Source organism: Lolium rigidum, chromosome 6 (genome assembly GCF_022539505.1).
Source record: "Lolium rigidum isolate FL_2022 chromosome 6, APGP_CSIRO_Lrig_0.1, whole genome shotgun sequence".
Lineage (NCBI taxonomy): Eukaryota > Viridiplantae > Streptophyta > Magnoliopsida > Poales > Poaceae > Lolium > Lolium rigidum.
The window spans coordinates 32,633,662-32,660,673 of record NC_061513.1 but is presented as its reverse complement, the minus strand read 5'-3'; the positions used below and the strand labels follow the sequence as shown (position 1 = coordinate 32,660,673).

At 50.9% G+C, this 27,012-nt stretch overlaps 1 pseudogene; it reads left to right on the top strand.

The window, feature by feature from the left end:
- LOC124662401 overlaps positions 1 to 24,343 on the top strand; it is a 26,599-nt pseudogene extending 2,256 nt beyond the window's left edge.
- Positions 24,344 to 27,012: the final 2,669 nt, after the last annotated feature.

Genomic DNA, 27,012 nt, shown 5'->3' with positions numbered 1-27,012 from the left:
CATCACCGATAGGGAGTTGGCTCTGGGCTATCTGGTTGCTGCAAAGGAACGAAGCAGGTGATATCCGTTCACGCGAAGTATCGGCTTCAGCGTCAAGTCGTTTCAGTAGCAGTTCTAGGACTCTCTTGAAGGCATTGGTCTTCCACATTGTCCACCAGAGCTCAAAGTCATCGGTCGAAAAGATGAAGGATAGATCGTGAGGGATTGATGCGTTGACATCGGCTTATTGAGCATTGACCAAGTTTACGATCACTCCGTAGTCAAAGAGATGAAGGGCGGATTAGGAGGGACCGATGCGTTGCCATCGGTTCATTGAGCATTGGCTAAGTGGACAATCGGCAAAGTCAGTATGAGGGGAAATCGACTAAATTGGCATAAAGGAAATCGGCAAAATCAAATTGGGGAAATTCTTCATTGATAAACGAGATTTCTTACATAAAGAGTTGATTGCTCTCAAAAGGAAGTACTAAGGGGATACATTGCCCCGTCTACTACTACTGATCCTATGCTAAGGGTCCTATCTACGGGCCGTCGCTGCCCTCGTCGTCGCCGTCGTCGCCGCTGTCGGCGCTACTCCCGGCGGGCTCGTCGTCGCTGCTGTAGCGACCGCCGGCGGGACCCTCGTTGTCCTCGTCCTCCTCGTCAGCGTCGTCGTCATCGCTGTCGAAGTCGCTGAGGTTCCCCGGCCAGGGGCAGAAGCGCTTGGCCGGCGGTTCGTCGGAGGAGGTTTCGTCGTCCTCCTCCTCCTCCTTCTCCTCCTCCTCCACGGAGGAGGTGAAGTCATCCCAGGGAAAGCGATCGTCATCGCTCTCCTCCTCCGTTTCCCCGTCGGCGAGGAAGCGGAGGTCACTTTCCCCGTCGGTCGAGGACTTGTCGTCCTCAGACCAGACGGAGAAGTCGTGACTGGACTCCTCCCCGGCTGCGATGGCGCGGCGGATGTTGGCCGCGTGGACCTCCTCCGGGCCCCACTCCGGCGTCGGCTCGCGGGAGGAGGAGGATTCGATGGAAAGACCCGATGAAGCAGAGGAGGAAGAAGACATGGTGGCGCAGGAGGGCTTTTGGAGTGCTAATGCGAAGGGGATGAAGAAGCGAACTGTTTGGAACAGTTTAATAAAAGGGGATATAGTGGAGATTCAATGCCACAGCAGTTTCCGAGGAAGTGGTGCTGTTGCGGTCAGAAACCCACCGGCGGGCAGCGACTGGCAACACCGTAGAGCCGGGAACAACTAGGGCTGGGGCTGGCCCCAGTCCCTCAGAGCGACGGCCCGCAAAGCCTCCTGGTCACACGTCCGATGCTATCGCAAGCGCGTGCCACCTGACCTATACCTGGTCAGGAAGGTGTTGGATGATGCCTCGCTTAGTTTCCTGCATGGCATACACGTAAACATTAAATACGAGCCTCGATCGGCTCTCAGGTTATCCTGTGAATCGGCTCAAAGAGCCGATCCACCCATGATTCGTACAAGGTGTCCGAATATATGGTGGTCCTGCTTGATCAAGATGAAGCTAATGCGATCTACGATGATTTAGGGTTTTCACCGCATAATCGGATCATCCTACTCACGATTGGGCCTCGCGCTCGCGTACGGTGAACGTAAGCCGATCCTAGACAGGGCCTAAAAACCAACCCGAGGTCGATCCCCGGAACATCCTGTCTAGGGCCAGCAAACTCCACCCTACACGCCGCTGGATCCTCCAACCCTTTGTAAGGCCTAACTATTGCGGATATTAAACTAATCCTTGCAGAACAAGGAGCAACCGTAACGGATCGGATCTACTAAACTATGATCAAGCGGGTGCCGCCCCTACACCTAAGATAGGTGTAAGGGCGGCTAGATGCATAAGGGTTGCACTACGACAGCATATGATACGAAGAACAATGCTAACCCTAACACATCTAAGATAACTACGTTGCTCACCATCAAAAAGGCTTCAGCACGAGCAACGCATGAACAACGTAGGTAGGCTTGTGCTGCCTAGATCGCAAGATGCGATCTAGGCAGCATGGTGCTTACCGGAGAAACCCTCGAGACGAAGGAGTTGGCGATGCGCCGAGATTTGTTTGTGTTGAACGTTGGTTGTTATTTATTCCACAAACCCTAGATACATATTTATAGTCCAGGGGACTTTCTAATTCAGGCGTGCACCTAACCGTGCACGGGTAAAATTCTGACTCCTAACCGACACGTAATCTAATATGTTACAGATACAAGGGCAAACTAGCCCAAACTTTGCATGTAAGGCCGATTCACGTATTTCTTCTATATATATTTTTTCAAGTCCATCTTGATCGCGGCCCACCTCTGACTCGGTCAAATTCTGGTGATAACACATGCCCCCCCGGTTTTGGAAATGTCATTTCCAAAATCATAATGCTTATCCTTCATCGGGTCATGTCATGACGTCTTGTCTCCTTGACTTTATCACCAACCTAAAAAATGAAGGAATGTCTTCACTTAACCCTGTCGATAGCCAGAGTCAGGCACTCCCCAAAAGAGCCGATGGTATCACATCAGCCTCTACGATAAATCGGGAGCAAGGCCAACCTAACTGCCTCTCCAAACGGTAACCTGCGCCCTTCGTCCGAGAAACTCAGATCCCCAAATCGCCGCCCAAACAGCTCTACGGATCTCAGATCTCAGCCGCGCCATCCCGATTCCTCAGCGCATCCAATGGCGGAATCATCCAACGCCAACGCCATGGTCTCCGGTCTGAAGGTAATCCTCGACAGCCCCCTTGCCACATGCATCAATGTCAGGAGTAAACAGCAAACACCTGAATTAATGCTCTATTCCACTATCAATTTTAGGTCTCAGACATCCTGCTGCCACATCCTTCTCTCGCAAATTCTATGTGCCTCGGTCCTCGTTCTTCCGAGAGTCCCGCCCTCTTAATTTCATGCGAAGCTAACAGGATCCCCTTCGTGAATCGGAACTTAGATCTGACCTCCCGGGCCGACCGCACTGCGAGCCCGGCCTAATCCCCTCGAGGGTTGGGTGACATGGTACAACGAGTATCCAAAGCCCACTATGCCACACGGGAAGCCATAGGGATAGCCGATGCCCTGTCATTATCATTGTCTCCTCTTGAGAAGAATGAAAATATTCCGAAAACCATCGGCTATTTCTGGTCCGACGCATTGACTCGCTTCATGTTTGGTCATGGCCCTATGACACCAACCCCTGTCGGATGTGACCATGATCACAGAGCCTAGACATTGCATCCCCAAGCCCTTACGCATTCAAACTGCCGAAAGTCCCTTTCACCCTTTCTTCTAAAAAAGAGTGTACCGGTTGGGGTGCCTACCTCAATCGTTATATGAAGACCAAAGGCCCCGTGACGAGAGAGAACACACGGCCTTCCTGAACTTTTGGTTGGAACACTTCATATTCTGTGGCCCATCACTTGCCCCTACCAAGAATTACCTTTCCCTAGCCTATGAACTGGCCAAAGGCACCCATCTTGGCCCGGGCAAGCTGTTTCTTGGAGAGGTCTATCGATCTCTTCAAGCGATGTCCGTCAAACTGTTCTCTCAAAAGACGATTAAAGCGGCGGTCCCTGGTGGTTTATTCGGTTATGGGCGCAGCTATACTTTCGGAACCGGATCCCGGACTTCCCACCTTTGACCTCCTGCACCTTTCCGGATGCTAACGGAAAGGATATCCGATGCACCGGCTATGGCCAAGCTTTGTATGGTCTCCCGGGCAGCGAGGCTGATCCCTAAGGAAGCGACGGGGTGGTTCAAGATCTTCTTCCAAGGTTTGGACAACCCCTCGTTCTTTCCTTATACTTGAACCGGAGAATTTTGAAAATCCAATCTCCTTTCGATTGGATAACTTTGCCGATGACGATAGCACCCAGCATCCGTATTCCATCATGATTCGCCCTTGCTTCCTCCCTGTTGGCATGAGTACCTCGAACCGGATCATCAAGCCTGGTTATGAGTGTTATCAACCGGTAGTGGTAGCCCGACAGCTCGGTCTCGGGCAGGTGCCTCCACACTTCTTCTTACACCACCTGACAGCAAGCAGAGCTGAACTGCCTGACATCCTTACTGGCCAAAGGTGTTACACCTTCTTTGATGCTTTGGCCATCCCAATTCCCCACGACCTCCGTTTCTCCTTCACTACCGACGGTTTCGAGACTTGGTGGTCCATGTGGAAGACCCATGTCTTCAGAAGGGCTTTAGGACCGCTGTTGAGACAACTTGATGCCGAGTACGACATCCCCGCAGACCAGGTACCATCACTCAAATATTTCTTGTAACTGCTTATGGTAATTGTCTGCGACCTGACTCCATCTCCTGGCAGCAACAAGATGGCCCAGCCCCCAAGCAAGCCGATGGCTCCCCCTTCGCATTCCTTCCTCCGGCCCCAGTGGTTCTCTTCTGGCAGAGCTCGCCATCTCTGAAGAAAGTCATAATGCAGAGCCAGCCTATTTCAACGAAATCGGCTCCTAAGAGTAAAGCAACTTCGGGGCCAGTTGCCCCCCGAGCCTCGACTCAGGCGAGGACGGCAGTGAGGAAGGTGGCTGTCAGGAAGACCCTGAAGCGCAAAGCTCCTGCTCAAGAAAGCTTGCACGTAAGTTGATCCGTGTCTTAATCGAACACATTTGCCTTCCCAACCTTTGTAACATGGTCGTACCTCTTCTTTCAGGCTTCCACTGAAGAGAACTCCAGTGAGGGAACACAGTCCAGTCCAAGGGACTCCTCCCTAGGCGATACAGAAAGGTCCACTACACAGAGCCAGACGGATTCGCCAACGTCGGCTCCTCGGAAAAGGTCGACTTCCGAGCCGGCTGTCCTTCAGGTTCCGATCCAAACGAGGTCACGCATGAAGCGTCGATGTGTCAAAAGGGCCCGCACAGGCCCACAAGTCTCCTCGCCGAGCCAGGAAGTTTCAAATGTAATACCCTCAACAGCTCGTGTTCCACATCGTCTTGCCGCTAATTGGATTGCCTTACCATTTCCCTTGCAGACTGATGGGAATTCTAGCGGGGACGTTGAAGAGGTGCCGATGCCATCTGCTGCCCTTGGTCTGTCCAACTCGCCAAACGTGACTGACCAAGTGGCTAACCTGGCCCAGACTACCGCAAAGCCGATCGTCACAACATCGGCTTCCCTTCCTTTCTTGGGAGAGGTAAGCTCGTCTCTCTCTCAACCCTACTCTTTTCCTTTGTCGTATGCTTATGCTGCTCTTGCTCGTCTGTCAGGGGTGTGATCCTTCAAGCTTGCTGACGTTCGACCCCGACTCCATCGAACCCGCTGTTTCCAAAGCAGGTGAAGAGCCAGACCCTAGCGCGGTCGATGGCCCGCTTCAGCGTCTCAAAGTCTTGCTCTCCTCCCCTGTTGATACGCTGGTCGAGAACCCCGAGGCAATCAAGGGCATCCTCGAGGACATCCAGCCCCGTCTCCCAGTAACGCTGCAAGTTAAGCTTTGGCAGGCAGTGTCTTTGCCAGTTTCGGGTCAAGGGTGCAGTCGGCTCGTCAAAGGATTACTCTTCGCCGCGCCCAACTCCCGTTGAGAGCCGATATTGCAGGCAAATGTCAACGGCTCAACGAGAAGAAAGCCGCTTTAGACGCCAAGACCGCCACTTCTGCTCGTAGTGTCAAACTTGCGACCTTGCGCAAGGAACTGGAGGACCTTGAGAAGAGGGCCAGGGAGACCAAACAACTTATCCAGGATGAGGAATCCCTCATTGCTTGCTCCCAAGAGGAAGCAAAAGGTCTCACGACTGATCCGAAGACCGACCCGGCTGAAATTCGTGCCCCGAGCAGCCCGGTGGTGATGGGGAGAGACGAGGACGACGAGGCCGAGATCGCCGAAGTGGATCGAATCCGTGCCGATGCTCTTCACGCCCTTAATGCCTTTCTTCAGTAGGGCCTCCTTGTGTAAACTGATGCCTGTAAACTTGCTGTACTTGTCAAAGTCAATGTCGGTGCATCGGCTCTGGTTGCGTTGCCAATTCGATTTTTTTTTATTTGCCAATTTCCCTGTCGGCCGCCAATATTCCTCCGCACATGCTCAATGGTGTCGCGCCTGCTCATATGATTAGGTGCCCCCCGAGCCGATTCTGCCAGGTAATTGCTGATATCGGCTCTGTGGCTAGCCAAAATACTACGATGTGAACGTCGGCTTTTTTAGGAACGATGTGGATTTCTTCCAGTGCCTCAGCATTGCCCATTAGATCGACGTTGAGCCCAGACCGAAAGCATGGTGAGAATGATTTTGGCCGATTCCTAGAATCGGCCTCCATGTTAGTAGGTCCACGCAGGTCTGGCGATATTCCTCCACAGATCTTTGGGGCCAATCTCACGGATCGGTATTGCCGCGTTTGCCCATGCATAGTGTCGGAGCCGGTCGCGTGGAACGGCTTCTTCCTTGTCTTCGCTGTGATAGCAGCTGTCCTCGTCTCCGTCCTTACCAGGGTGGCGCCCGAGTCCTATCATGTTGATGTCGAGTGAGGATCTTGGCTGGCACTCTCCAAGGTAAGTACGCTCCACTATGTTACGGTGGATGTCGGTGAAGTCGGCACTCTTGGTGCTGCCAATGCGCATGGCAACGGTGGACGGTGGTCCCACCGGGCGTGCCAGAATGTGTTGCGGTCAGAAACCCACCGGCGGGCAGCGACTGGCAACACCGTAGAGCCGGGAACAACTAGGGTTGCGGCTGGCCCCAGTCCCACAGAGCGACGGCCCGCAAAGCCTCCTGGTCACACGTCCGATGCTATCGCAAGGGCGTGCCACCTGACCTATACCGGTCAGGAAGGTGTTGGATGATGCCTCGCTTAGTTTCCTGCATGGCATACACGTAAACATTAAATACGAGCCTCGATCAGCTCTCAGGTTATCCTGTGAATCGGCTCAAAGAGCCGATCCACCCATGATTCGTACAAGGTGTCCGAATATATGGTGGTCCTGCTTGATCAAGATGAAGCTAATGCGATCTACGACGATTTAGGGTTTTCACCGCATAATCGGATCATCCTACTCACGATTGGGCCTCGCGCTCGCGTACGGTGAACGTAAGCCGATCCTAGACATGGCCTAAAAACCAACCCGAGGTCGATCCCCGGAACATCCTGTCTAGGGCCAGCAAACTCCACCCTACACGCCGCTGAATCCTCCAACCCTTTGTAAGGCCTAACTATTGCGGATATTAAACTAATCCTTGCGAGAACAAGGAGCAACGTAACGGATCGGATCTACTAAACTATGATCAAGCGGGGTGCCGCCCCTACACCTAAGATAGGTGTAAGGGCGGCTAGATGCATAAGGGTTGCACTACGACGAGCATATGATACGAAGAACAATGCTAACCCTAACACATCTAAGATAACTACGTTGCTCGCCATCAAAAAGGCTTCAGACACGAGCAACGCATGAACAACGTAGGTAGGCTTGTGTTGCCTAGATCGCAAGATGCGATCTAGGCAGCATGGTGCTTACCGGAGAAACCCTCGAGACGAAGGAGTTGGCGATGCGCCGAGATTTGTTTGTGTTGAACGTTGGTTGTTGTTTATTCCACAAACCCTAGATACATATTTATAGTCCGAGGGACTTTCTAATTCAGGCGTGCACCTAACCGTGCACGGGTAAAATTCTGACTCCTAACCGACACGTAATCTAATATGTTACAGATACAAAGGCAAACTAGCCCAAACTTTGCATGTAAGGCCGATTCACGTATTTCTTCTATATATATTTTTTCAAGTCCATCTTGATCGCGGCCCACCTCTGACTCGGTCAAATTCTGGTGATAACAGGTGCCCAACAGAAAAAAAAAATTGCCAGGTCACGCGGAGAAGTGGAGGAGGCAAGGCATCATGATGAAGGATACTGCGACGGTTCTGCTCTGCCACGACATGACCCGACGAAGAAAAAGCAGTGATTTTGGAATTGTCATTTCCAAAACCAGGGGGCATGTGTTATCACCGAATTTGACCGGATCAGAGGTGGGCCGCGATTGAAGATGGGCTTGAAGAATATACATGGAAGAAAGGCATGAATCGGCCTTATATGCAAAGTTTGGGCTAGTTTGCCCGTGTATCTGTAATATAGTAGGATACGTGTTGATTAGATAGAGTTTGGGCTCGTGCCCGGTTGGGATTATTCCCACGTTAGAAAGTCTACGGACTATAAATATGTATCTAGGTTTTATGAAATAAACAAGAATCACGTTCACCACAAACCAATCTAGGCGCATCGCCAACTCCCTTGTCTCGAGGGTTTCTTCCGGGTAAGCATCATGCTGCCTAGATCGCATCTTGCGATCTAGGCAGTACACGTTTATTCGTTGTTCATGCGTTGCTCGTACTGAAGTCTTTTTGATGGCGAGCAACGTAGTTATCATAAATGTTTTAGGGTTAGCATTGTTCATCGTATCATATGCTATCGTCGTGCGACCCTTAGGCATCTAGCCGCCCTTACACCTATCTTGGGTGTAAGGGCGGCACCCGCTTGATCATTGTTTAGTAGATCCGATCCGTTATGATTGCTCCTTGTTCTTCAAGGATTAGTTTAATATCTGCATGGTTAGGCCTTACAAACGGGTTGAAGGATCCGGTGGCGCGTAGGGTGTAGTTTGCTAGCCCTAGACAGGGATGTTCCGAGGATCAACTTCGTGTTGGTTTTTAGGCCTTGTCTAGGGTCGGTTTACGATCACCGTGCGTGACCGCCAAGCTCAATCACGAGTAGGATGTTCCGATTATGCGGTGAAAACCCTAAATCGTAGTAGGTCGTTTTAGCTTTATTTTGATCAAGCAGGACCACCATCTGATCGTACACCTCGTACGCATCATGGGTGGATCGGCTCCTTGAGCCGATTCACAGGACAACCCCGAGAGCCGATCGAGGCTCGTATTTAATGTTTACGTGTATGCCATGCGAGAAACTAAGCGAGGCACATCCAACACCTTCCCGACCAGGTATAGGTCGGTGGCACGCCCTTGCATCAGCATCGGACGTGCGTGCCGAGGCTTTGCGGGCCGTCGCTCGGAGGGACCAGGGCCAGCCGCGAGTCCTGGGAGCCTCCCGGCTCTACGGTGTTGCCCGTCGCTGCTCGCCGGTGGGTTTCGACCGCAACACATTCTCGGCACGCCCGGTGGGACCATCTTCGACATCAACCGCATCGCCATCTACATCTGAGATGGCGGAAGGCACTCCGATCAAGTACGAGGATCTGACCGAGGAGCTCAAGAAGAAGCATGACGAGATCAAAGCAGTCCTCGAAGCCGACCTCATCGGCTCTTTTCACAGAACCCGCTCACATGGCATCAGGTGGAAAAGGTTCACACCTGAAGGCGCGCTCGATGGAGTGGACCTCTCCGCCCCGTCAGAAGAACGCACCAGGTCGCTGCGTCAGGAGATTACTTTCATGGTGGCTCATTCGCTACACCGCCATTCTGAGAGCCTGGTGAACACTTTGGAGCGTGTCGCTCTTCGGGTGATCCAGGAAATCATGAGCCATCAGTACTCTCCGTCAGGACCAGCTCCGGGGACTCACCAAGGAGAGATGCCACTCCAGTCCCGTCCACCGCTGCCGTTTGCGTTGGCAGCACCAGAAGTGCCGAGTTCATCGGCATACGTCGTCTTCAAGATCGGTGGTGACCCTAGTGACTACCAATTCTTGCATGAGGCGCCTAAGGAGATCCCTCACGGATACACGTGCACATACGTGCCAGACTGCAGTAACTGGGCACTCTCGAACCAGGCTGCAACAGCAGGGACTTCCGGAACAGCAGGAGGAACTTCGGGAACAGATCTTGAGAAGCGAGACGTGGCTAGCTAAGTATGCCACTCCGACGAACCTCCGGAGCTCAGCTCCTGCAGGTTGGCTCGAGCTGGAAAAGCAAGCATGGCTGGCTAAGTATGCCACCCCGGCGAATCTTCGGAGTTCGACGCCTGCAGCCATCACCGCGGATCAGATCCGTACAATCCCGAAAGACCAGTTCGGCATGATGCCGAAAAGGAGGACAATCGGCTATTCCAAGCCGTACCCCAACGAGTACGAGTTGATCCCGCTACCACCCAAATATCGGCTCCCTGATTTCACCAAGTTTAATGGATCAGATGGTTCCAGCTCCATCGAGCATGTGAGCCGATATTTGGCACAGCTGGGCACGATCTCAGCATCAGATGAGCTGCGCGTGAGGATCTTCGCACAGTCCCTCACAGGATCGGCTTTCGGGTGGTACACATCGCTGCCACTGATGTCTACGTTCCCCCTCCTTTCCTGTAGACAGTGTTGGGCCTCCAAGAGTAGAGGTTTGTAGAACAGCAGCAAGTTTCCCTTAAGTGGATACCCAAGGTTTATCGAACTCAGGGAGGAAGAGGTCAAAGATATCCCTCTCATGCAACCCCTGCAACCACAAAGCAAGAAGTCTCTTGTGTCCCCAACACACCTAATAGGTGCACTAGTTCGGCGAAGAGATAGTGAAATACAGGTGGTATGAATAAGTATGAGCGAGTAGCAACGGTGCCGGAAAAGTGCTTGGCGTGTAGTTGATGGTGGTGGTATTGCGACGAGTAGTAACGCAGTAGTAACTCAGCGGTATTTAGGAACAAGGCCTAGGGAATAGACTTTCACTAGTGGACACTCTCAACATCGATCACATAACGAAACGAGATAAATGCATACTCTACACTTTTGTTGGATGATGAACATATTGCGTAGGATTACACGAACCCTCAATGCCGGAGTTAACAAGCTCCACAATAATGCTCATGTTTAAGTAACCTTTAGTGTAAGATAGATCAACGCTACTAAACCAAGTACTAGCATAGCATGCACACTCGTCACCTTCATGCATATGTAGGAGGAATAGATCACATCAATATTATCATAGCAATAGTTAACTCCATAATCTACAAGAGATCATGATCATAGCACAAACCAAGTACTAACACGGTGCACGCACTCGTCACCTTTGCACACATGCAGGAGGAATAAAACTACTTTAATAACACATCACTAGAGTAGCACATAGATAGTAGTGATACAACATGCTGCAATCATAAAGAGATATAAATAAGCACCTCACTATGCCATTCAATGAGTAAGTATTCTGTGAAATCTAGCCTAAGAGACCCACACGGTGCACACACTGTCACCTTTACACACGTGGGACGAGGAGTCTCCGGAGATCACATAAGTAAAACCCACTTGACTAGCATAATGACATCTAGATTACAAGCATCATCATATGAATCTCAATCATGTAAGGCAGCTCATGAGATTATTGTATTGAACTACATAGGAGAGAGATGAACCACATAGCTACCGGCACAGCCCCGAGCCTCGATGGAGAACTACTCCCTCCTCATGGGAGCAGCAGCGGTGATGAAGATGGCGGTGGAGATGGCAGCGGTGTCGATGGAGAAGCCTTCCGGGGCACTTCCCCGCTCCGGCAGGGTGCCGGAACAGAGATCCTGTCCCCCGGATCTTGGCTTCGCGATGGCGGCGGCTCCGGCAGGTTTCCGTGGGTTTCGTCAATTGGTATCGGGTTTTCTGATCCGGGGGCTTTATATAGGCGAAGAGGCGGCGCAGGAGGGCTGACAGCGGGGCCACACCATAGGGCGGCGCGGCCCCCCCACTGGCCGCGCCAGCCTAGGGTTTGGTGGCCCTGTGGCCCCCCTCTGGTCCTTCCCGGGTGTTCTGGATGCTTCCGATGAAAATAGGAACTTTGGCGTTGATTTCGTCCGATTCCGAGAATATTTCGTTACTAGGATTTCTGAAACCAAAAACAGCGAGAAAACGAGAACCGGCACTTCGGCATCTTGTTAATAGGTTAGTTCCGAGAAAATGCACGAATATGACATAAAGTGTGCATAAAACATGTAGATAACATCAATAATGTGGCATGGAACACAAGAAATTATCGATACGTTGGAGACGTATCAGCATCCCCAAGCTTAGTTCTGCTCGTCCCGAGCAGGTAAAACGATAACAAAGATAATTTCTGGAGTGACATGCCATCATAAACTTGATCATACTATTTGTACAGCATATGTAGTGAATGCAGCGATCGAAACAATGTGTATGACATGGGTAAACAACTGAATCATAAAGCAAAGACTTTTCATGAATAGCACTTCAAGACAAGCATCAATAAGTCTTGCATAAGAGTTAACTCATAAAGCAATAATTCAAAGTAAAGGTATTGAAGCAACACAAAAGAAGATTAAGTTTCAGCGGTTGCTTTCAACTTGTAACATGTATATCTCATGGATAATTGTCAATGCAAAGCAATATAACAAATGCAATATGAAAATATGTAAGAATCAATGCACAGTTCACACAAGTGTTTGCTTCTTGAGGTGGAGAGAAATAGGTGAACTGACTCAACAATGAAAGTAAAAGAATGGTCCTTCAAAGAGGAAAGCATCGATTGCTATATTTGTGCTAGAGCTTTGATTTTGAAAACATAAAGAAAGCATAAAAGTAAAGTTTTGAGAGGTGTTTGTTGTTGTCAACGAATGGTAGCGGGTACTCTAACCCCTTGCCGGACAAACCTTCAAAGAGCGGCTCCCATTTTATTTTATTTTTGGATGGCACTCCTTCCAACCTTTCTTTCACAAACCATGGCTAACCGAATCCTCGGGTGCACTGCCAACAATCTCATACCATGAAGGAGTGCCTTTTTATTTTAGTTTTATTATGATGACACTCCTCCCAACCTTTGCTTACACAAGCCATGGCTAACCGAATCCTTCGGGTGCCGTCCAACAATCACATACCATGGAGGAGTGTCTATTTTTGTTAATTAATTTGGGACTGGGAATCCCATTGCCGACTCTTTTTGCAAAATTATTGGATAAGCGGATGTAGCCACTAGTCCATTGGTGAAAGTTGCCCAACAAGATTGAAAGATAAACACCACATACTTCCTCATGAGCTATAAAACATTGACACAAATCAGAGGTAATAAATTTTGAATTGTTTAAAGGTAGCACTCAAGCAATTTACTTTGGAATGGCGGGAATTACCATGTAGTAGGTAGGTGTGGTGGACACAAATGGCATAGTGTTGGCTCAAGTATTTGGATGCATGAGAAGTATTCCCTCTCGATACAAGGTTTAGGCTAGCAAGGTTGTTTGAGGCAAACACAAGGATGAACTAGTACAGCAAAACTCACATAAAAGACATATTACAAGTATTATAAGACTATACATCGTCTTCCTTGTTGTTCAAACCCCTTACTAGAAATTATCTAGACCTTAGAGAAACCAAATATGCAAACCAAATTTTAGCATGCTCTATGTATTTCTTCATTAATGGGTGCAAAGCATATGATGCAAGAGCTTAAACATGAGCACAACAATTGCCAAGTATCACATTACCCAAGACATTATAGCAATTACTACATGTATCATTTTCCAATTCCAACCATATAACAATTTAACGAAGAGGAAACTTCGCCATGAATATTATGAGCTAAGAACACATGTGTTCATACGAACCAGCGGAGCGTGTCTCTCTCCCACACAAGCATGATGTAATCCAATTTATTCAAACACAAACAAAAACAAAAGCAAACAAACAGACGCTCCAAGAAAAAGCACATAAGATGTGATGGAATAAAAATATAGTTTCGGGGAGGAACCCGATAATGTTGTCGATGAAGAAGGGGATGCCTTGGGCATCCCCAAGCTTAGACGCTTGAGTCTTCTTGATATATGCAGGGGTGAACCACCGGGTGCATCCCCAAGCTTAGAGCTTTCACTCTCCTTGATCGTAGTATATCATCCTCCTCTCTTGACCCTTGAAAACTTCCTCCACACCAAACTCGAAACAACTCATTAGAGGGTTAGTGCACAATAAAAATTAACATGTTCAGAGGTGACACAATCATTCTTAACACTTCTGGACATTGCATAAAGCTACTGGACATTAATGGATCAAAGAAATTCATCCAACATAGCAAAAGAGGCAATGCGAAATAAAAGACAGAATCTGTCAAAACAGAACAGTCCGTAAAGATGGATTTTATTAGGCCACCAGACCTGCTCAAATGAAAATGCTCAAATTGAATGAAAGTTGCGTACATATCTGAGGATCACGCTCGTAAATTGGCATAATTTTCTGAGCTTCCTGCAGGGCAGTGGGCTCAGATTCGTGACAGCAAAGAAATCTGGAACTGCGCAGTAATCCAAATCTAGTACTTACTTTACTATCAAAGACTTTACTTGGCACAACAAAACATAAAACTAAGATAAGGAGAGGTTGCTACAGTAGTAAACAACTTCCAAGACACAAATATAAAACAAAGTACTGTAGCAAAATAACACATGGGTTATCTCCCAAGAAGTTCTTTCTTTTTAGCCATTAAGATGGGCTCAGCAGTTTTAATGATGCACTCGCAAGAAATAGTATTTGAAGCAAAAGAGAGCATCAAGAGGCAAATTCAAAACACATTTAAGTCTAACATGCTTCCTATGCATAGGAATCTTGTAAATAAACAAGTCCATGAAGAGCAAAGTAACAAGCATAGGAAGATAAAACAAGTGTAGCATCAAAAATTTCAGCACATAGAGAGGTGTTTTAGTAACATGAAAATTTCTACAACCATATTTTCCTCTCTCATAACAACTTTCAGTAGCATCATGAGCAAACTCAACAATATAACTATCAAATGAAACATTCTTATCATGAGTCTCATGCATAAAATTATTACTACTCCCAACATAAGCATAATCAATTTTATTAGTTGTAGTGGGAGCAAATTCAACAAAGTAGCTATCATTATTATTCTCATCAAGTGTAGGAGGCATAGTATAATCACAACAAAATTCACTCTCCATAGTAGGTGGCACCAAAAGACCACTATCATTATCATCATAAATAGGAGGCAAAGTATCATCAAAGAAAATTTTCTCCTCAATGCTTGGGGGACTAAAAATATCATGAAAACCAGCTTCCCCAAGCTTAGAACTTTCTATATTATTGTCAACAATGGTGTTCAAAGCGTTCATACTAATATTACTACCAGACATGCAAAGAAGATTTCATAGGTTTTTTAATTTTCGCATCAAACAATCCATGTTTTAAATCAGGAAATAGAATAAGAAGCTCATTGTTGTCCATTATGCCAAACTAGTGTAAACAAGAAACAACAAGATGCAATTGCAGGATCTAAAGGAAATAGCTTCGAGCACACACACAACGGCGCCGGAAAAATACTTTACCTGAGACCGTAGTATGAGTGCCTTTTTACCTTTCCTCCCCGGCAACGGCGCCAGAAAAGTGCTTGATGTCTACGTTCCCCCTCCTTTCCCGTAGACAAGTGTTGGGCCTCCAAGAGTAGAGGTTTGTAGAACAGCAGCAAGTTTCCCTTAAGTGGATACCCAAGGTTTATCGAACTCGGGGAGGAAGAGGTCAAAGATATCCCTCTCATGCAACCCCGCAACCACAAAGCAAGAAGTCTCTTGTGTCCCCAACACACCTAATAGGTGCACTAGTTCGGCGAAGAGATAGTGAAATACAGGTGGTATGAATAAGTATGAGCAGATAGCAACGGTGCCGAAAAAGTGCTTGGCGTGTAGTTGATGGTGGTGGTATTGCAGCGAGTAGTAACGCAAGTAGTAACTCGGCAGTATTTAGGAACAAGGCCTAGGGAATAGACTTTCACTAGTGGACACTCTCAACATCGATCACATAACGTAACGAGATAAATGCATACTCTACACTTTTGTTGGATGATGAACATATTGCGTAGGATTACACGAACCCTCAATGCCGGAGTTAACAAGCTCCACAATAATGCTCATGTTTAAGTAACCTTTAGTGTAAGATAGATCAACGCTACTAAACCAAGTACTAGCATAGCATGCACACTTTGTCACCTTCATGCATATGTAGGAGGAATAGATCACATCAATATTATCATAGCAATAGTTAACTCCATAATCTACAAGAGATCATGATCATAGCACAAACCAAGTACTAACACGGTGCACGCACTCGTCACCTTTGCACACATGCAGGAGGAATAAAACTACTTTAATAACACATCACTAGAGTAGCACATAGATAGTAGTGATACAACATGCTGCAATCATAAAGAGATATAAATAAGCACCTCACTATGCCATTCAATGAGTAAGTATTCTGTGAAATCTAGCCTAAGAGACCCACACGGTGCACACACTCGTCACCTTTACACACGTGGGACGAGGAGTCTCCGGAGATCACATAAGTAAAACCCACTTGACTAGCATAATGACATCTAGATTACAAGCATCATCATATGAATCTCAATCATGTAAGGCAGCTCATGAGATTATTGTATTGAACTACATAGGAGAGAGATGAACCACATAGCTACCGGTACAGCCCCGAGCCTCGATGGAGAACTACTCCCTCCTCATGGGAGCAGCAGCGGTGATGAAGATGGCGGTGGAGATGGCAGCGGTGTCGATGGAGAAGCCTTCCGGGGCACTTCCCCGCTCCGGCAGGGTGCCGGAACAGAGATCCTGTCCCCCGCATCTTGGCTTCGCGATGGCGGCGGCTCCGGCAGGTTTCCGTGGGTTTCGTCAATTGGTATCGGGTTTTCTGATCCAGGGGCTTTATATAGGCGAAGAGGCGGCGCGAGGAGGGCCGACACGGGGCCACACCATAGGGCGGCGCGGCCCCCACCGGCCGCGCCAGCCTAGGGTTTGGTGGCCCCGTGGCCCCCCTCCGGTCCTTCCCGGGTGTTCTGGATGCTTCCGATGAAAATAGGAACTTTGGCGTTGATTTCGTCCGATTCCGAGAATATTTCGTTACTAGGATTTCCGAAACCAAAAACAGCAGTAAAACAGGAACCGGCACTTCGGCATCTTGTTAATAGGTTAGTTCCAGAAAATGCACGAATATGACATAAAGTGTGCATAAAACATGTAGATAACATCAATAATGTGGCATGGAACACAAGAAATTATCGATACGTTGGAGACGTATCAGCCACCAGACTCAATCCGGACTTGGAAGCAGTTGGAAGAGCAGTTCTACGTGCAGTATCAGTCAGAGGCTTCCGAGGCTGGCATTGCCGATCTAGCACAAGTACGACAGAAGCGCGGGGAAACAGTGTCAGAATACGTCCAGCGCTTCAGGACCGTTAGGAACCGATGCTATCCGGTTCATGTGACTGAAAAAGAAGCAGTCGAGTTGGCGGTGGTGGGTCTCTCATAATCGATCAAGGACGTGGCTTCCCAAGCAGACTACCCTTCACTGGCGCACATGGTGCAGAAGCTGTCAGCATATGAACAGCGCCACCCAGATGTATACCAGGATAAATTCAAGCGTGCGGTGGTCCTGGTTGAGGCAGATGAAGATGAAGGTGCTGCGGGAGATCAAGAGGTAGCAGTAGCTGAATGGACTCGGGGGGCAAGCCCCGTGTCCTGCAAGTGGGTTAAGCCACAATGTCCGCCAAAAGGGTTTGACTTCGACGTGACCAAAGCTGAGCAAATTTTCGACCTCTTACTCAAGGAGAAGCAGCTAAAGTTACCCGAATGCCACAAGATCCCCACGGTGCAGGAGCTGAACGGAAAGCCATACTGCAAGTGGCATAACACGTTCACCCACGCCACCAACGACTGCAGGGTGTGGCGTCAGCAGGTCCAAATGGCGATAGAACAAGGGCGTCTAATTTTCAGCCAGTACGCCATGAAGGTCGACACACACCCCTTCCCCGCCGTTAACATGGTGGAGTGCACTTACCATGGAGGGTGCCAGCCAGGATTCTCGTGCAATATCAACATGGTAGGACCTGGGCACCACTCGGTAAGGACGGAGATGAGGGCAGCTGCTCTCATAGCAAGGACACCGAGGAAGCCGCTCCACGCGATCGGCTCCGTCACGATGGCAAGCGCTACATCACAGAGGGAGAAGTGAGGAACGTAAGATATCAGCGACCTCTCTCTGATCACCTCCTCAACAAGTATGTGAGTCAATATGACCAACGCCGACGATACAACGACGATGATGAAAGAGATCGTCTGGCTAGGGACGCCAGGAGACATCGTCGGCATGATCGCGACGAGGAGAGATATGAGCGCCACGCCAAGGAAAAGTCGAGAGAGCAAGACGACGTGGACAGGCACTGGAACTGCCCCTTCTTCAGACACTGCTGGGATTCAGGAATGAGCCGATTGCCTACAATCGGCAATCGTCCGTAATGTAGACAAAAGAAGAAGGATGCAGCTAACGTGTCCGTGTTCAAACGTCTAGGGCCTCTCCCGCCTCGGAACAAGCACGCTGAGTCCGCTCGGGTAGAAGATCTCGAGGAACTAGAGGACGATGATGAAGAAGACAATTATCATCGGCCAAGGTGGTGCCCTGATGGGCTCAGCCGTTCCCAAAAGCGTAGGGTTCAGCGACTACGTGGGTTGGAGGAAGCCGAAAGGTTATACCTGCACACGTTAAGGAAGGCGCGGCCTGATCCGGCCGCTAAAATTCAGCGAACCCCGGACGAAGAAGGTCGGCCACAAAGGAAGGAGTGGCGCCCAGTGCAAAGAAAGCCGATGATGAGACATCGGCCGGCACAAACATGGTGTTCATCCTTCCAACGGAGTTTAGTGCTCCAGGATTAGACGAAGCACCTGTGGCACAACTTGATCGCGGCCCACGGCCGGTTATCTTTGAGAAGCCACGAGAAAGAAGCTACGAGCATCCGAAGGCCCCGTACTTGCGAGGCTACATCAATGGGCAGCCTCGTCAATAAGATGCTGGTGGACACCGGAGCAGACGAGTCAACATTATGCCATACTCCATGCTACGTCGGTTGGGACGCTCTAGCTCGGATCTGATCAAGACCAATGTGACACTGAGCGATTTCAACGGCCAAGCATCTGACGCACAAGGTGTTCTGAACGTGGATCTGACCGTAGGAAGGAAAATCGTTCCTACGACGTTCTTTATTGTCGACAGCAAGAGCACTTATGCTGTCCTACTAGGGAGAGATTGGATCCACGCCAACTGTTGCATTCCATCCACGATGCACCAATGCCTAATATAGTGGGATGGAGATGAAGTAGAAGTCGTCCACGCAGATGATTCAGCCGAGATTTCAACGGCTGGCATGAACGTTTGGGAGACATCAGGCCAAGAGCCACTCTCAGGCATCAATTTGGACGATCACGAGCGCATCGACGTGACAAAGGACGGGGTTAGGCTGGTTTTATCCACCGGTCTGACCGTGTAACAAGAGCAACATCTATGGACAAACGTGGTGATGCCGATCCATGTGATCGGCCCCAAGGATCTATGGAGGAACATTGCAAAACCTTCATTGAGCAACTCAATCAACATGGAGGCCGATTCCAGCAATCGGCCAAAATTATCTTCGCCATACATTCTGCCTAGGTTCAACATCGATCTAATGGGCAATGGGTTTACGTCGGCTGATGAGTTGGAAGAAGTCAACACTGGTCTTAACCGAGCCGACGTTCACATATAGTGCCTTTGCTAACTACAGAGCCGATATCAGCAGCTACTCGGCGAATCGGCTCGGGGGGCACCTAATCAGATGAACATGTGCGATACATGTGCAGTGAAATATTGGGGGCCGATAGAAAAATCGGCCAGTAAAAAAAATTTCTCATGATATACAGCCGATGCACGGACATCGACTTTAGAACTAAGGAACAAAGCCGATGCATAGCCATCGACTCTAGCACAAATTTCATGGGATCTACCAGTTGCGTGTTCAAGACACAAGGACCTCCAACTCTGTGTCAGAGGAGTTTCGTTTCTGAGCCGCTGTGTGATCATCTGCAATATCGACTTTCAACGGAAGAAAGGTGATCGGCTCTGGCTGGCTCTGCGTGGTAGCTTTCTCAGGTGTGATCGAGCTCAGGTCCATTTGTCTAAATTGCGTGTCCTCATCACTGTTTTCGCGTTGATCGAGGCTCGGGGGCAGCCGACCCGGTAGATGCTCTGTTTTTAGAAGCCGATTGGAGAGTCATCGGCTGGTCCTGCGTCGCAATCTTCTTCAAAGGTGGTGAGTTCTTGCAAAAGAGGGATCCATCATCGCCGATAGGGAGTTGGCTCTGGGCTATCTGGTTGCTGCAAAGGAACAGAGCAGGTGATATCTGTTCTGCAGAAGTATCGGCTTCAGCGTCAAGTCGTTTCAGCAGCGGTTCTAGGACTCTCTTGAAGGCATTGGTCTTCCACATTGTCCACCAGAGCTCAAAGTCATCGGTCGAAAAGATGAAGGATAGATCGTGAGGGATTGATGCGTTGACATCGGCTTATTGAGCATTGACCAAGTTTACGATCACTCCGTAGTCAAAGAGATGAAGGGCGGATTAGGAGGGACCGATGCGTTGCCATCGGTTCATTGAGCATTGGCTAAGTGGACAATCGGCAAAGTCAGTATGAGGGGAAATCGACTAAATTGGCATAAAGGAAATCGGCAAAATCAAATTGGGGAAATTCTTCATTGATAAACGAGATTTCTTACATAAAGAGCTGATTGCTCTCAAAAGGAAGTACTAAGGGGATACATTGCCCCGTCTACTACTACCGATCCTATGCTAAGGGTCCTATCTACGGGCCGTCGCTGCCCTCGTCGTCGCCGGCTCGTCGCCGGCCGTCGGCGCTACTCCCGGCGGGCTCGTCGTCGCCGCCGTAGCGACCGCCGGCAGGACCCTCGTTGTCCTCGTCCTCCTCGTCGGCGTCGTCGTCGTCGCTGTCGAAGTCGCTGAGGTTCCCCGGCCAGGGGCAGAAGCGCTTGGCCGGCGGTTCATCGGAGGAGGTGTCGTCGTCGTCGTCCTCCTCCTCCTCCTCCTCCACGGAGGAGGTGAAGTCGTCCCAGGGAAAGCGATCGTCATCGCTCTCCTCCTCCGTTTCCCCGTCGGCGAGGAAGCGGAGGTCACTTTCCCCGTCGGTCGAGGACTTGTCGTCCTCAGACCAGACGGAGAAGTCGTGGCTGGACTCCTCCCCGGATTCGATGGCGCGGCGGATGTTGGCCGCGTGGACCTCCTCCGGGCCCCACTCCGGCGTCGGCTCGCGGGAGGAGGAGGATTCGATGGAAAGACCCGATGAGGCAGAGGAGGAAGAAGACATGGTGGCGCGAGGAGGGCTTTTGGAGTGCTAATGCGAAGGGGATGAAGAAGCGAACTGTTTGGAACGGTTTAATAAAAGGGGATATAGTGGAGATTCAATGCCACGAGCAGTTCCGAGGAAGTGGTGCCCAACGAGAAAAAAAAATTTGCCGGGTCACGCGGAGAAGTGGAGGAGGCAAGGCATCATGATGAAGGATACTGCGACGGTTCCGCTCTGCCACGACATGACCCGACGAAGGAAAAAGCAGTGATTTTGGAATTGTCATTTCCAAAACCAGGGGGCATGTGTTATCACCAGAATTTGACCGGATCAGAGGTGGGCCGCGATTGAAGATGGGCTTGAAGAATATACATGGAAGAAAGGCATGAATCGGCCTTATATGCAAAGTTTGGGCTAGTTTGCCCGTGTATCTGTAATATAGTAGGATACGTGTTGATTAGATAGAGTTTGGGCTCGTGCCCGGTTGGGATTATTCCCACGTTAGAAAGTCTACGGACTATAAATATGTATCTAGGTTTTATGAAATAAACAACAATCACGTTCACCACAAACCAATCTAGGCGCATCGCCAACTCCCTTGTCTCGAGGGTTTCTTCCGGGTAAGCATCATGCTACCTAGATCGCATCTTGCGATCTAGGCAGTACACGTTTATTCGTTGTTCATGCGTTGCTCGTACTGAAGTCTTTTTGATGGCGAGCAACGTAGTTATCATAGATGTTTTAGGGTTAGCATTGTTCATCGTATCATATGCTATCGTCGTGCGACCCTTAGGCATCTAGCCGCCCTTACACCTATCTTGGGTGTAAGGGCGGCACCCGCTTGATCATTGTTTAGTAGATCCGATCCGTTATGATTGCTCCTTGTTCTTCAAGGATTAGTTTAATATCTGCATGGTTAGGCCTTACAAACGGGTTGAAGGATCCGGTGGCGCGTAGGGTGTAGTTTGCTAGCCCTAGACAGGATGTTCCGAGGATCAACTTCGTGTTGGTTTTTAGGCCTTGTCTAGGGTCGGTTTACGATCACCGTGCGTGGCCGCCGAGGCTCAATCACGAGTAGGATGTTCCGATTATGCGGTGAAAACCCTAAATCGTAGTTGGTCGTTTTAGCTTTATTTTGATCAAGCAGGACCACCATCCGATCGTACACCTCGTACGCATCATGGGTGGATCGGCTCCTTGAGCCGATTCACGGGACAACCCGAGAGCCGATCGAGGCTCGTATTTAATGTTTACGTGTATGCCATGCAGGAAACTAAGCGAGGCACATCCAACACCTTCCCGACCGGGTATAGGTCAGGTGGCACGCCCTGCATCAGCATCGGACGTGCGTGCCGAGGCTTTGCGGGCCGTCGCTCGGAGGGACCAGGGCCAGCCGCAGTCCTGGGAGCCTCCCGGCTCTACAGTGTTGCCCGTCGCTGCTCGCCGGTGGGTTTCTGACCGCAACACATGCATAGCCTACCCGTACAATCCGGTCACCGGCTCGTGCGCCGCCGGGAGCCTTGTCCACACGAGGTTCGTCGCCAACACCACCGACGGCAAAAACCCGGTGAACCAGGTGTCCGTCAGGGCCGTGTCGGCGTGCGGAACGACGAAGAAACTCCTGGCGTCCCTGCCGCGGGGCGCCTCGGGCGTGGCCGGGCTCGCGGGCTCCGGCCTAGCTCTGCCAGGTCAGGTGGCGTCGTCGCAGAAGGTCGCAAGGAAGTTCCTCCTCTGCCTCCCCGGCGGCGGCTCCTACGGCGACGGCGTGGCCATCTTCGGTGGCGGCCCTCTGTACCTCCTCGAGGGGCAGCCAGAGTTCACGCAGTCGCTGGAGTACACGCCGCTCCTCACCAAGAAAGACAACCCTGCGTACTTCATCACGGTGAATTACATCGCGCTAGATAACGCCCGTGTGCCCCTCCCGCCGCGCGCGCTCGCCACCGGTGGCGTGGTGCTCCGGACGACGGTGCCCTACACCGCGCTGCGCGCCGACGTGTACCACCCGTTCGTGGCCGCGTTCGGCAAGGCCATGGCGGCGCAGTGGCAGTACGCGCACACGGTGAAGCCGGTGGCGCCATTCGGGCTGTGCTACGACGCACGGACGCTGGTCAATGCGCATAGCGGGTACATGGTGCCGAGCGTGACGCTGGCACTGGATGGGGGGAAGAAATGGACGATGGCCGGCGTGAACTCGATGGTGGACGTGAAGCTGGGGACGGCGTGCCTGGCGTTCGTGGAGATGAAGGGGGTCAAGGCCGGGGACGTAACCGCGCCAGCGGTGGTCGTGGGAGGGTTCCAGATAGAGAACTTCGTGCTCCAGTTCGACCTAGAGAAGAAGCGGCTCGGCTTCCTCTCAGGCTGCCCTTCTACACGCCGTGCAGCCAATTTAATTTCACTCGGAACGCTCAATAATAAATCTTGTAAATAATTCTGTTTATCTATAGTGTTTAATCGCACTACTGCCTGCATTTTTCCAATTTCATTTAAGAGTGCCAACACTTTTCACTGCCTGACTGTTTTCCTATGGTGTTTTACAGGACTACTACGTGTATGTTTATAAAAGGGAAAGGCTTCGGAACCCCCGGACGATCGATCGCCTCGCGTCCTCCGGGTCGCCAGCCTGCCACGCGTCCCTCTTCGTGGCCGAACCGAGCGAGAGAGTGGGCCCCACCTCCAACCTTATCCTCCTAAATTCATCTTCCTCAACGAAATCCTCTGCTGCCTCACGCCCTGCAGTAGCTGCATCTCCTTCCCACGCCCGTGGCGGACTGGCGGTAGCCTATGCGAAGAGCTCCGACCACCTCTCCAGCACGCGCCACGGCCGCCGCCCAACCACACGTCGCTGGCCCAAGCTCCGCGCCAACAGGCTCGACCGCTCGAGCTCGTCATCTTCTCGTACGACGACACCTGTGGGGGCAGCGACGTTGAGACCGTCATGTACGGCGGCGGAGGAGTTGCTGGGTGAGGCGGAGGAGTTTCCGGGCGTGATTCTGCGACCAGGAATGAGCACCGATGCTGCCAAGGGCGTCGCCGTCTGCTACAAGGAGAGGCGGCGTCTGCTACAAGGAGGCGTCTATGTCTGCTACAAGGGCGGCGGGGTGTGCTACAACAGGCGACGGCCGCTGCTACAAAGGGCGGTGGCGAATGCTACAAGCGGCGGCGGCGAAGTGCTACAAGCCGCGGACGGCGGCGACGTGCTACAAGCGGCAAACGACGGCGGCCGTTGCTACAAACCGGGCGCCCCTGTGCTGCAAGGAGGCTGGCGCGGCCGTCGACGGCGGTGGTTGCTGCAAACAGCGGTGGCAGTTGCTACGCACTGAGCGCCACAGTGCTGCAAGGAGGCCGGCAAGGCCGGCGGCGCCGGCTGCTGCAAACGGCGACGGCCGTTGCTACAAACGGCAGCGGTCATGGCTACAAACGGGCCGCCGTCGTGCTGCAAGGTGGCTGGCCACTGGCGAGGTCGTCGGCGAGGTCACATGCGAGGGGCCGTGGTGCTACTGCTGCCGGCGCGCGCGGTCATCCTGCCGGAGCGGGCAGCGCTTCTGTCGACGCGGGGCAGCTACTGTGATGTGTGCGTCGTGGGATGAGGGATGAGGGGATTTTTTCCTTCCATGGATGTGCTTTTCGTTTTTTTTCTTTTGCCTCCACGCTGGAGCGTTGACCCGATCTGCGGTGGCTAACGTCCGCATCGAACGGCCAGCGACCCGGGGATCGGGAATTTGATCCCCGGGGGACGCTCAGCGCTGCCCTTTATAAAATGTAACTTTCATTTTGGCCACGTAATACTAATAAGTGATGGTGTTCAAATTAAAAGTAGTACCTCTATAAAGGATGTTAAAAGTTTCTTCAAATTTGAATGTATCTACTTTTTAGTGTATAAATACATCTAAATTTAGATAAATCTCTGACATCATTTTATGTAAGGAGTGAGTAATAATAAGAGACTCCACTTGATGTGCAACTTCTGCCATTGAGATTCAGACAGCTGATAATTGCTACCACATCCATTTCAATGAATAAGAACTATATTATTTTTGAAAAGTCAAATCATGTAAAGTTTGACCAAGCTTTTACTAAAAAGCCTTAACATGCAAAATACAAAGTTAATGTAGTTAGATCCACCATTAAATATATTTTCATATGATATCTATAGAGTAGATAGTTATTAATAATTTTTTCTAAAAATATAGTCGAACTTTACTTTGCTTGATTTAAAAAGTTAATATAACTTTATTAACTGAAACAAAGGGAGTACCAAACTAGCAAGGTACCAGAAAAGAGATACAAGTTCCGGCCTTGCTCCAAGTTCCAAACTACTGTATTTATTTAGTAAGTACGAAAGGAAGTTTCGTATCACAGCCGTGCCGATCCAAGTCACAAAGATAGAGCGGCGGTCAGTTCCTTGCGAAGTTGCCGCAGGTGGTTCTGATGAAGAGCAGCGTGCCACTGAACCCGAGCCTGGACGCGGCCTCGTCAAACACCAAGAAATTATTCTCCATCTGAAACCCGCCGACGGTCACCGCGCTTGGCGCCGCCCACCCGCCGTCGACGAACGCCAGGCATGCCGTGTCCTCTGCCACCTCCGCCAGCGAGTTGAACCCGAACACCGTCCAGTTCCCGCCGCCGCGTGGCATCACCAGGTCCACCGGCCGGCGCCACGGCGTACCCGACCCCCGAGAACCCGAGATCGCTGATGTTGAAGCAGACCTCGAACGGCACCACGGCCGGGACGCGCGGCACATTCGTGGTGGCACGCTGAAAGGCCGCGACAAACGCGCGGTACACGTCGCGCCGCAGCACCGTGTACGGCGCCGCCGTGTCGAGCGTGACGAGGTCGAGCGCGCCGGGCGGGAGCTGGACGGCTTCTTGGTTGATGGCGATGCCGGCAAGCTGGATGGTGTATGCGGAGGGGTTCCAAGGGTTGCGAACGAGGGGCGTGTAGGAGAGGACGGAGCTCACGTCGAACGGCGTTGGCGGCATGAGCCCGTACGGCCCGTCCCCGAAGAACGCCACGCCGGCGCCGCCAGCCGTGCTCGGCAGGCAGACGGCGAACTGCCGCTTGAGCGCGAGCTTGGCGTAGAGCTGGGCTGGCAGGCTCGCGCCGTTCCTGCCGAGGCCCGCGTCGCCGGTCACCGCGACCGGAAATGACGACCCGAGGAACCCGGGCGGCGCGCATGCAGAGAGGACGCCGCCGACAGTGGCCTCGGCCGTCGGCGTGCTCCCGTCGGTTGCGTTGGTGACTAGATCGACGAGCGTGAGGTCGCCGACGACGGCCCGGTCGCCCGTGACAGGGTTTTTGAGGCGAGCGGTGCACCTGCACTGGCCTTGGGCGAAGTGCTTCTGCGTCCCCAACGCGGCGGTGCACTCGGCGGAGGAGCACGGGACGGTGGGGTGCCCCACGGAGCAGGGCGACCAGAGGAGCGGGCCAGAGAGGTCGAGCAAGTAGTCCTTGTGCGAGAGTGAGAGCGTGTAGAGAGAGGTCTTGGCTGCTTTGGTTATTTGAGCCACCAAGGCATTGATCGGCGGAGCTACCAAGGCTTTCGCAAGACTATGATCTGAAGATGATGTGCATAGGACAATGGAGAGGACGAAGAGGCGAAGAAAGGTTTGGAGATTCAGAGCCATTTTGCTTGGTGAATGGTGATGCTGCGCTGAGGAGTGTTTTATGTGTAGAAATGTGTTGGGACTTGTTGAAGCTTGCGTATAGATGCAATTCAACTTTGCTCATCGATATGCGTAATATATAACATATATGGCGTGTCCACGTATCAGAGTCGAGAGATTTTCTTAAATCCTATTGTTGCTAACAGTTTGGCTAAAATGATTCATCTGGCTCAAGACAATGGGTTAATCACAGGACTGGCAGATAATCTGGTACAGAATGGGGTGGCAATCTTACAATATGCTGATGACACCATTTTATTGCTGCAAGATGATGTTCAGCAAGCAATCAATTTGAAACTCTTGCTTTACATTTTTGAATCCATGT